A 10,268-nucleotide genomic window follows, 5' to 3' on the forward strand; every position below is an offset into this window, starting at 1 on the left:
CAAATGGAGGGAGTAGAGATTCAGGGATCTGGGAAGCTAACTATTCCCACAAAAACTTCTAATAAATCTTGCTATTTTCAGTCTTATTTCCACCACCATTTTCAGAAGTATCTTGTCATCTCAAATTCCTGATCTTTTCTCAAATAGGGTAAATCAGTCTTTTTTTACTGCCAGAGGAAGTTTTCTCTTTTTCTTTCCTGCTAAGTCAGCCTAAAGTTCTGCTTGTTCCCTACTTTGCATCTCCTTGTGATAGTCGTTCGTATCTCAAACTTAACATTCTAACACCAAACTCTTCATTTCTTCCCCACCCAGACCTGCTCCTCTCACATCCTCATATCAGGAAATGACATAATCGATCACCCAGTTGCTGAGATATTCTTCCTTATTTTCATTCTTTTACCTTCGTATTCAATCTGTCAGCACATCTATTGACTTTACCTTCAAAGTATATTTCAGTTCTGACTTTTCATTACCCTAACACTATTGACCTGGACCAACCCAGTATTACCTCTCACTTGGATTACTCTTAATTGTTAATTCCATTTTTTTTCCCTGCTAGGAATATTCTCTACACAGCAGACAGAGTGATCTTTTAAAGTCTAAATTTGACTACATTTCCATTGCTCAAAGTACACCATTGATTTCCCTTTATCTTTAGAATAAAATCCAAGAGTCTTTTCTTAGCACTGTATGTCCTGTCTATCCAAATTCTATCTTCCACCATGACCTCTTGTCCTTACTGCTCTCAGCCATACTAGCCTTCACTTCTATGAAGGTACTGAGCATTCTCTTGTCTCAAGACCTTTTGCTTGCTGGTCCAGCTACCTGAAATTCTTGTCCTACGATATTGTGATTCTGAAATAACAACTATTTCCATTTTCTATCTCCACAGCATAAGTTTCTGAATTCCAAAGACTGTTTTATCCATTACTGTGCCAAAAATAGGGCTGACACATAGTAGGTGCTCAATAAATATTTGTGGAATGAATTATTGAAACTCCAATTTAGTGGAGTTTTGAGTGGAAGTGTCAATAAATGCATGCATTCAAATAGTCATCTTTAACTGGTACGTGAACATTTTTTAATACAGCAGATAATTAAATTACTAAGGAGCTATAATTTCAGCTTCTGTTTGAACAGCTCAAATCATAAAAATTCACCATCTCAGAGGCAGTGAATTCTACCTTTAGGGACAGTTCATAATTTTTAAAAATTATGTTCAGCTTAAAACTCAACAACAAAAAAACAAGCCACCTGACTAAAAAATGGGCGAAGGACTTGAATAGATATTTTTAAAAGAAGATATATAAAGGGCCAATAAGCACATGAAAAGATGCTCCACATCATTAAATTCAGGAAAATATCAAATCAAAATCATAATGAGATACCACCTCACTCTCACTAGGATGACCACTATTAAGAAAAACAGAATATCAAGTGTTGAGGAGGAGTTAGAGAAATTGGAAACCTGTACACTGTTGGTAGGAATGTGAAATGGTACAGCTATTTTGGAAATAGTATAATGGTTTCTTAAAAAATTGACCATAGAATTATCATATGATCCAGCAATTCCACTTCTGTGTATATACCCAAAGAATGGAAAGCAGGGGCTCAAACAGATATTAGTACACCCATGTTCATAGCAGCATGATTCACAATAGCCTAAAGGTGGAAGCGACCCTCGTGGTGATCGATGGATGAATGGAAAGACAAAATGTTGTACATACAATAGAATATCATTCAGTCTTAAAAAGGAATGAAGTCATGATACGTGTTACAACCTAGATGAAACTTAGGGACATTTTGGTACGTCACAAAAGGACAAATATTGTGTGATTCCAATTATATGAGGTCTCTAGAGTAGTCAAATTCATAGAGACAGAAAGTTGAATGGTGCTGCCAGAGGCTGGGGGAAAGAGGGAATGGGAAGTTATTGTTTCATGGGTTCAAAATTTCAGTTTGAGACGATGAAAACAATCTGGAGATGGGTGGTGGACATGGTCGCACAACAATGTTAATGAACTTAATGCCACTGAACTGTACACTTAAAGTGATTAATATGATAAAGTTTGTTATACGTATTTTAACATAGTTTAAAAAGAAACTATGTCCAGCTAAAATAGACCAACCAGAAAATTTTATCTAAAGGAACTTTTTAGCCGCAGGAGGAAACTCTGATGATAATAGTGGGAACATTGCAAGACATCAGTGATGAATCAGATTCCAAATTTTCTCTTTTTCACACTCATCTTCCCACTCAAGTGCCTATAACCTTTCTCCATGACCTAGCTCCTCATTGGTCTTCTCTGTCTGTCATCCCATTTGGGAATAGTAGAGAACCCAAATTTAGCAATATTCAATAACAGCAAGTAACTTTCTCAGTGTTTCTTTCATGAAAATGTTAAGTACCTTGAGATGTTATATTTTTGGAAATGATGAATTTCATGGTCAAATGAGCTAAACAGTTGCTGTTTTTGCAGGATTTTTCCAAGTATTTAATTGACTAATGTACATTGTCAGTTTCCAAGAACAGGAAGAATATTCGGGGCTTCTCTAGCATTTTTGGTCACAGCCTTCTATCTCAGCAGTTTCCCGTAGAATATCATTTGGAGAAGTTGTCACTAGTGCAATTGTTAACTTTCTTATGTTTGCTGAGTTCCATAAGTTCATGAGTTTTTTAAGTGTGTGCTACGAGTACGAGAATGGCTTCTGGATTTAAGCTATGGAGTGTTTCAGTTCTTGAAAACAATTTCCCTGAATTGTCCTCTGAGAAAGTCAACATGATTTCTTCTGATATGGTACAGAAACATATGCTTTGCATACATGAAAGATGCTGCCACCCAAAATAGAGTCTTGCCAAGTTGTAAGACAGATCATCTCACTTGAGTGCCACAAATCATGCTTTGAATTTTCCCAAGGCTCTGGGAGCACACAACTTTTATATAGAGGTCTAAAATTTCTTATTCAAAATCCAATATTGCCAGATGTGTCTTGCAACTGGAGATTTTGTTAATTTTAGAAATATGCCTATGCTATTATAGTATATCCCTGTAAGGTCTGGACCCCCGCCCTATAAACAAATGCAAAACTGTTGACTGAATATTCATACTCACTAGGATAAAGACTATAGGTAAACATATCAGTCTATATCAGCTTTTTTTAAAAAAAAGATTTTATTTATTTATTCGCAAGAGAGAGAGAGAGCACAAGTATGGGGAGGGGCAGAGGGAGAAACAGACCCCTTGCTGAGCTCAGAGCCTGATGCAAGGCTCAATCCCAGGACCCTGAGATCATGACCTGAGCTGAAATCAAGAGTGGGACGCTTAACCAACTGAGCCATCCAGGCGCCCCTATATCAGCTTGTGTTGCCAAATGAGTTTCAGTGACTCAGTAAGAATAACTTTTAGTTTCAGATTATTTTGAATTTTGGATATTGGAATGGTAAACAAGGGATCTTAGGCATGCTAGCGAAAACAAGGCCAGGGGTAATGCTAACAGACTTTTGCTAACAACAGGCTCCCATTTTTTTCAATATTTTAATCTTTGGAGGAACCATGGAGAAATTGCAGTCGAGAGAATCCTTAAGGAATAAGGTCGGGGATAACTTTTCTTAAGCCTACATTCCCTGGTCCCTCCTGCTTGACTCTCTCTAATATAGTCTTCGACAGATGAACTCATTTGTGCTAACCTGCCAACTTCAACTGAGGAAGTGGAAACCTCCACGTTATTAGAAAACAAAACAAAACAAAAAAACAGTGAGGGTCAAATGGTTATGCAACCTAAGTTCCCACAGCCAAATCCGAGATGGTGTTCTGATAATGGAACTTTCAGAAGTGAGTGTTGTTTAATTTATGCAATGGGATAAACCAAGGGCCAGAAGTTAGAAGGTGTGGCTGTGTTGCTTACTATCTATATGACCTTAGGCAAAGCCCATAACCTGAATATTTGGTTTCCTTATTTAAACAATGAAGATTGAACAATTATTTAGTATCTCCAGTCAAACAACATTATCGCTAATAGGTTAACTGCAGGTGAAAAATCTCTTTGGTAGGCAAACAAACAAACAAACAGCTAACAATGGCATCTTCCTGCTTTTGGAGGATATCCTTCCAGAAAAGAATGCTACTCTAGAAGACATGCATGGAAATTCATTTACTCCATCCTTCAGGACATTTTATCCTGCTCCTAGCATACTGTACTATATATTAAATGTCTCCAATAAGGACTTCATTTAGATTTAATAAGTCAGAATTGCAAACGTTAATGAAATGCCAATAGAGTGATTAAGAACACATGCTTTGAAGTTCCTCAAATATGCACCAAAAAAAAAAAAAAACCCAAAAAAAAGAGAGAGAGAGAGAGAAGAATTTATAAGAAAAATGTCCAGACATGGAACTTTACCCTGTAGTGTTTTTTTTTTTTTCCCTTTCAGAGTTGAAATATCTCTCAAATGCTCAGTACTGAACAAACAGAAAAACAGCAGGAGGATAAAAAAACAAGGCTGAATTTCAGTCACACAGATCTCAGCAAGAAGCAAAAATAAACTCTCTAAATGATATTTCTTTTCCACAGCACCCAGAGGCAGGTTTGGTAAAAAGTAACTTGAAAACAGACAAATTCATTCTCCAACCCTGCCTCCCCCGACCTTGGACCCCACTTTTTGCCTCTCTTCTGATTCTATTGACTTCTTCCACATTAGTTGAAGATTCCTTTTATTTTTTTCCTCTCCATTCCTGGGGGCTACCTAAGAACATGGGGACAGAAGCTATCTGCTAATTTTGCATTATCCCAATTTCAGGAAAATCACACATCACACATTTCAGGAAAAGCACAGACACATCATGTTTCTCTGGCCCAAACTCCCCCTTCCTTGATGAAGTCTCAAGAAACGAAGGGATCTGTTGGGTGTCACAGCTAGTTTATGAGTGATGTGACCAATCACACAAGACCAGGACTTTTCTCCCCAATACTGCACGTTTCCTGCTGTCCCAAATTAAAATAGGAGAGTTTCCCTCACCCACCCCCCTTGCTGTAAATACCTCTGTGGTATGGCATGGAGTTAGGCAGCTTCGACCATATCACGAGCTCCGTGAAGCTGGGGGGGCTTTACAAGTTCAGCACCTGAGAAAAATTAAGGGGAGAATTGGAAATCACATCCAGCTGGGCCTTAGCATGTGTTAAACAGGGTTTTGATGTTAAAGGGTTTTAAGTGCGTGACTGGTACACCTCCGGGCAAGGCCCAAGCTTCCCTGAGAATCTGTTCTTGCTTTTCTCTCTTTTCGCGTCTAATCTGTCCCATTCGGTTTTCAAATCTCTTTCTCACTTTGCAAAGTGCCAGACAAATTACTGGTATCCTCTGTGAGCCTCTGGTTTCTTTTTGGTTTCTGAACTCATATCCTCTTGAGAATATTTCAGGGTAGATCTTGCTCAAGACACATTTCATAAAATTTGAGAGACGTAATTAGAGCAAAGACCTATTCGTAATTTTTATAGCCCCGATCTTCCATTTTTCGGTCCTTTCCCGGAATGTGCATATTGTTTTCATGTTTTATGCTTGTATTTCCACCAAAAGTCCCTCTTGTTCTTTAGCTTCAACAACATGGCTTCTGGACTATGGACTGTGTCGAAGTGTTAAGATTGTTAATACGAAGTTGTTGAGATTTAACTATTTTTGAACTGTAAAGATGGCAACTACATTTGGTTCAGGCTAATAAGTTGTCATTTGGAATATACTCATTTTAGCAGCTTTTTAAAAAGATTTTACTTATTTATTTGAGAGAGAGAGAGAGTGCGCATGAGAGAGAGAGAGCACAAGCAGGGGGGAGGGACAGAGAGAGGGAGAAGCAGATTCCTTGCTGAGCAGGGTTCCCCATGCAGGACTCCATCCCAGGACCCCAGGATCATGACCTGAGCCAAAGGCAGATGCTTAACTGACTGAGCCACCCAAGTGCCCCTTCTTTTTCTTAAAAAAAAAAAACATGTAATAAAACCCTGAACTTTGTTGAGCGTTATAATGTGGAAAGTTAAACGCCCCCCCCCTTTTTTTTTGTAATAGAGAGAAAGCAGGATTGGGGGCCGGTGCAGAGGGAGGTGGTGAGAAAGAATCTTAAGCAGGCTCCATGCCCAGCGTGGAGCCCGAAGCAGGGCTTGATCTCGTGACCCTGAGATCAGGAGCTGAGCTGAAATCAAGTGTCAGATGCCTAACCAACTGAACCACCCAGGCGCCCCTGGAAATTAAAATAATCTTAAGAAAAAAATTCTGCTTAGATGCTTTTGTTTGTTTACTTACAGTACAAGTAATCTTATGTCTCCATTTGCTGGCAACCATCTCCAGGTTTTACCTGTTGTCCATCATTCCATCCAATTTAGCATTTGCTCTGGATTGTTCACTGGCTTCCATAAGTATTAATGTTAATTGTCGCATTAAAATAATAATAGCACTTGGTTAGGTTGGGCTTGGTGGACTTCTACCTTGTAGCTGACACCTCCCCTCTGATCTCTTCTAGAACGGTGTGAGCCACATGTAGAGTGAAGAGAGCTCTAGCTGACTGTGTGGTTCAATCACTCTTTTAAGACATAACTAATAGATGCCTCCTTCTCAAGAGACGAATGTCGGGTGCTTGGTGACGAAATGTATTCAGATACAAGCCGCGTGGGGTGGTTCAATTTTTCTGGTTTTGAGTGGTACTGGCAGATGCATTTCAAGTTGCTGCCCTGGTGGCCACGGGATTTGCCAGCCGGTTGTGACATGGTCTTGCCGTTGCTCCTGCTACAACCCGAGCGAGGCATAAAGTGGCCCGGCCACCGGTTGGCGGCATAAATGCCGCACAGGGGAAATTTGGTGACGTCTACATGAAATGTGTGTGTGAACTGGAAACCGGGCGGTCCTGCATAGATCACGTAGTGAGTGGTCTGAAGGCTTTTGCTATGGTGACTCTGTCATCATACAGGTGATATAAATCTACAGCCAGTATCTCAGTGTTTGGTGATACATTTTTTTTCTTTTGCAATAAGCCTTTTTGACAGAAATAAGTTCCAAAAGAAGAAAAGAGCCTGTTGAATGCAAATTCGAGGACTACATCTTCATTCTCATGGGAGCTGATGAGGAATGGGTAACTGGCACACAAGGTCTGTCCACATTCCCCATCCACCCCGGAGGCTGCGGTGCGGTCACTGACCACATGGCAACATGAAAACAGAAATCTGCTGAAGAAGCATCAGCATCCACTAGAGAATTACTAGTTTAGGAAGACCAGGCCCTAACGTAATAATTTAATATCTGCAGTTCTCGAGGGTGTGTTTACATATAATAATGGGAAGCTTGACTTTTTATGCACATTTAAAAAAGTGAATATCCTTCCCAATTAATTTCTTTGATTTTTTTTATACCAAGTTTTCTTGTGTACATTCATACAAACACTGAAGAAATATCTGTTTACTAGGTTGGCTCCATGTACGGAAGAAAATACTCGGTAGCAGTTCAATGATGACAGTTTTATATTAATGTGATAAACTGAGTTTCTCAGCTGAGCCACAGAACACAGACAAGTGGTTTGAAAGACCATTTTCTCTCAATTTTGCCCAAGATGGTACACAACTAGTACCATTCCAGATGTGCATGCCATGGCATCCAGTGGGCGCCTTGGAGCCAGCGAGTTTAATTCTCTTGAAGAATCCCGGTGGAAAAAGGCTGAGTCATTCGTTTCAAACTGCAAGGCCATAAAGATAGTTTATACCCTTAAAATGATCGCTGTTGTTACTCAGTGAGAAAATCTAGGGCACCGAAGTGTGTATGGAATTAGTGGTAAACATATTACTCAAACTGTGTCCATCCAAACAAGCCCAAAATAGAAACTATCGCTGATAACGTTTATGACTTTTTATAAATGGGGTTAAAATAATTCAACTTAATTTTTGTTATGAAGCTGATGTTGAATATAAAAAAATAAAAGGAGGTTAATGTTTCGTATCAGTCAATGAGCAAATTTTACAAATATTAAAACTTTATGTAAATCAACCTGTATGTCCCATAAAGTCTTTTAAAACTTTTTTTGGGGGGTAAATAGTTACCTGATTTTATTTATTTTTAAAGATTTTATGTATTTATTAGAGAGAGAGAGCATGAGAGGGGTGAGGGGCAGAGGGAGAAGCAGACTCCCTGCTGGGAAGGGAACCCGACACGGGGCTCAATCCCTGGATTCTGGGATCATGACTTGAGCTGAAGGCAGCCGCTTAACTGACTGAGCCCCCCAGGCGCCCCATGAGCTACCTGACTGTAATTGTATTTTGCTCCAAATCACTTGAACATCTTATTAAAGTTTTTGGAATGTTCCACTTGTCGGCTGTGCTGCAGCTGTTGCTTGTGGTGGCTGGGACCCAGAAACTCCTGGGCCAGGCAGGGTGGCCACAGCCAGGGCCAGGGCCCTGGGGGCCAACTTTTCACCCTTTGCAGGACAGGCTGGAGGTGGTGGGCTGGCAGGTCAGCCAACTGTCAAAAAAAAAAAAAAAGTTTTCAATAATTGGCACACCACAAAACTTTAGTTTTTGAAGATTGTAGAAAATTTCAATTACTAGAAATAAAGTGTTCGAGCAAGACGATCCTGAAAATAAATACAAAAACAGAAAAATTGATCTGGGTTGCCAGTGTGGGGCGAATCTCATCTAATGAGACTGTGAGAACTCAGAATATATAAACCTTAATCCTAAAATTCAATAAAGCCTTGAAATATTTCAGCTTTGGGAAATAGTCTTTTAATGGAAATTTTATTTTTAATTAGATGCATTTATATTTTCTTCCAGAATGGAAGGAAAGTTGAGAAGACTTATGACTTTGCAACATTTGCATTTTATGAAGTACTTATTTTATGAAGGTTTTTAAAGAATTTTGAGTATAGTTAACATACAATGTTACATTAGTTTCAGGTGTACAACATGGTGATTCGACTTCTCTATGCATTACTCTATGCTCACCACAAGCGTAGCTACCATCTGTCACCATACAACATTATTACGATATCATTGACCCTATTCCCTATGAACGCCTTTTATTCCCATGACTTATTCGTTCCATGCCTGGAGGTCTGTACCTCCCACTCCCCTTCACCCATTTTGTCCATCCCCCAGCCCCCTCCCTTCTGGGCCACCATTTTTAAATGTGGCAAATAGAAACATCTTATCTGAAGAGTTTGATCCTCTACGAAGTGAAAATAATTTGGGTGGAAACCCAAAAATAGAAACTTTGAAGACATTTGAGCTGAAATATTTGTACACTTTCTTACAAGGAATTAGAATTAAGCATCTTCCCTATTCAGTGGAATTTGGTCTCACCTCATCTGACCACCTGGAGATTTTTCTCAATAAAAAATAACATGGTCTACAAGACAAGTCAATGGGCAATGCCAATAATTTCAAATTTATTAAACAAAAATTCAACTTTTAAGAAGATTGCAAGAAACTTTGGGGCAAAATTAAAAATAATAGGACTGTCTTAATAAAAAGAAATTCTTCGGAAAAATATCTGTGACAGTTTTAGAGTCTGCTACAGCTAAGAAACTGATTAAAGTATGTAAGATTTACCAAGAATAGTTACTTTGCTTATGTTTCTTAATGTTCAGAAAATTAATATAAAGAAGTTATAAAATTTTGGCCCTAATGTGCACAAATATGTGACTTTTCTTTGTCCTTCAGAGAGACTTTTGAAAAGTCTTTTTGAATAGAATCATCTATGAGTGGGCAGCACATACGCTGAGATTGGAACGATACGGAGAAGATAAGCATGGTCCCTGCACCAGGATGACACACAAATTCGTGAAGTGTTCCATTTTTTTTTAAACAGGTGATGGGGATGAAGGTGTGCACTTGTCATGATGAGCCCTGGGTGATGCATGGAAGTGTTGAATCACTATGTTGTACACATGAAACTAATATTACACTGTATGTTAACTAACTGGAACTAAACCAAAAACTTAAAAAAAATAAAGAAGAGGGGCGCCTGGGTAGCACAGTCGTTAAGCGTCTGCCTTCGGCTCAGGGCGTGATCCTGGCGTTCCGGGATCGAGTCCCACATCGGGCTCCTCCGCTGAGAGCCTGCTTCTTCCTCTCCCACTCCCCTGCTTGTGTTCCCTCTCTCGCTGGCTGTCTCTCTGTCACATAAATAAATAAAATCTTTAAAAAAAAAATAAAGAAGAACCTTATTCTTTAGAACAACAAAAGAAAGACCTATGAATACATAAAGCCAACCTCTTAAATCAAGAAATCACCCATGGAAT

General features: G+C 39.1%; 1 pseudogene; it reads left to right on the forward strand.

The window, feature by feature from the left end:
- The first annotated feature begins 9,728 nt into the window (after positions 1-9,728).
- LOC121102976 lies at positions 9,729-9,827 on the forward strand (annotated as a pseudogene).
- The last annotated feature ends 441 nt before the right edge of the window (positions 9,828-10,268 follow it).

The sequence above is a fragment of the Ursus maritimus genome, unplaced genomic scaffold (genome assembly GCF_017311325.1).
Source record: "Ursus maritimus isolate PB19 unplaced genomic scaffold, ASM1731132v1 scaffold_16, whole genome shotgun sequence".
Classification (NCBI taxonomy): Eukaryota; Metazoa; Chordata; class Mammalia; order Carnivora; family Ursidae; genus Ursus; species Ursus maritimus.